Source organism: Cebus imitator, unplaced genomic scaffold (assembly GCF_001604975.1).
Source record: "Cebus imitator isolate Cc_AM_T3 unplaced genomic scaffold, Cebus_imitator-1.0 Scaffold129, whole genome shotgun sequence".
In the NCBI taxonomy this organism is placed as follows: Eukaryota; Metazoa; Chordata; class Mammalia; order Primates; family Cebidae; genus Cebus; species Cebus imitator.
This window is the reverse complement of record NW_016107444.1, coordinates 1732744-1733946: the sequence shown is the minus strand read 5'-3', so window position 1 is coordinate 1733946 and position 1203 is coordinate 1732744.

Sequence of the window (1203 nt, the reverse complement as noted above, 5' to 3'; positions counted from 1 at the left end):
AAAATACCTTCTTCATTAGATAGTCTTTCAGGATCTCTGGGCATTGGACAGACCAATATAGTATTATTTAAATGGCCAATTAGTAGTTAATTAGAGCTCTGGAATTCCCTGGCCAAACCCTGTCTGAAAACTCCCTTGAGACTGAAGCAGTAAATCCAGTTTATAACACTGATCAAAAACATTCTCCCGTGAAAAACCCTACAGTTTTGTCCCAGCTAAGGCAGTAGGGGCCGAATTCTTACACACTTAAAAAGTAGCTACTCTGGGCCGTGTACAGTGGTTCACGCCTATAATCCCAGCACTTTGGGAGGCCAAGGCAGGCAGATCACCTGAGGTCGGGAGTTTGAGACCAGGCTGACCAACATGGAGAAACCCTGTCTCTACTAAAAATACAAAATTAGCCAGGCGTGGTGGCAGATGCCTGTAATCCTAGCTACTCTAGAGGCTAAGGTAGGAGAATCGCTTGAACCCGGGAGGCGGAGATTGCCATGAGCCGAGATTGTGCCACTGCACTCCAGTCTGGGTGACAGAGCAAAACTGTCTCAAAAAAAAAAAAATAGCTACTCTGAGGGCACTGTCTATAGGTTAGCTCTACTTCGCAAAGAGCAATAATTAAAAGAAAAAGAGAAATGCCTGTAGTTTTTTTTTCTTCCCAGGAAGGAGAAGAATAGAAGTCAAAGTGCAATTTTCAGGCCTAGATTAGTTCCCCATAAGTGAACTAATGTTCTCTCTTGTCAACAGTTCCAGGCCACCACCCAAAGTGGCTGTGTTTGGCTCAGTTTTAGAGGAGGCTGACTTACCATACTGCCTGCTCCCTACGAACTCAGAGAGTACTAATAAGTATTTGGGAGAGCTATTTTTAAATTTTATATTTAATCTTCTTGCTATCATATGTTAGAAGGAAGCAGGTACTTATTAAAAACATAAGCTTTGAATAAAGAGACCCCCCCAAACAGGCTTTGTGTGAGCAACATAGCTGTTTATTCACCTGCATACAGGTGGACTAAGGCCGAAAAGGGTGTTAGCAAAGGGCGGTGGGATAGGAGTTGGTTTTATAGGTTTGGGGTGGGCAGTGGAGTTACAGAGTAAGATTATTTACAGTGGTGGGGGTAGGGGTAAGGAGTATACAAGACCACAAGTTCTGTTACAGTGGCGGGTAGGGGTGAGGCAGAAGAGCAGTTAAGATGGCAGGATGGGGCCATT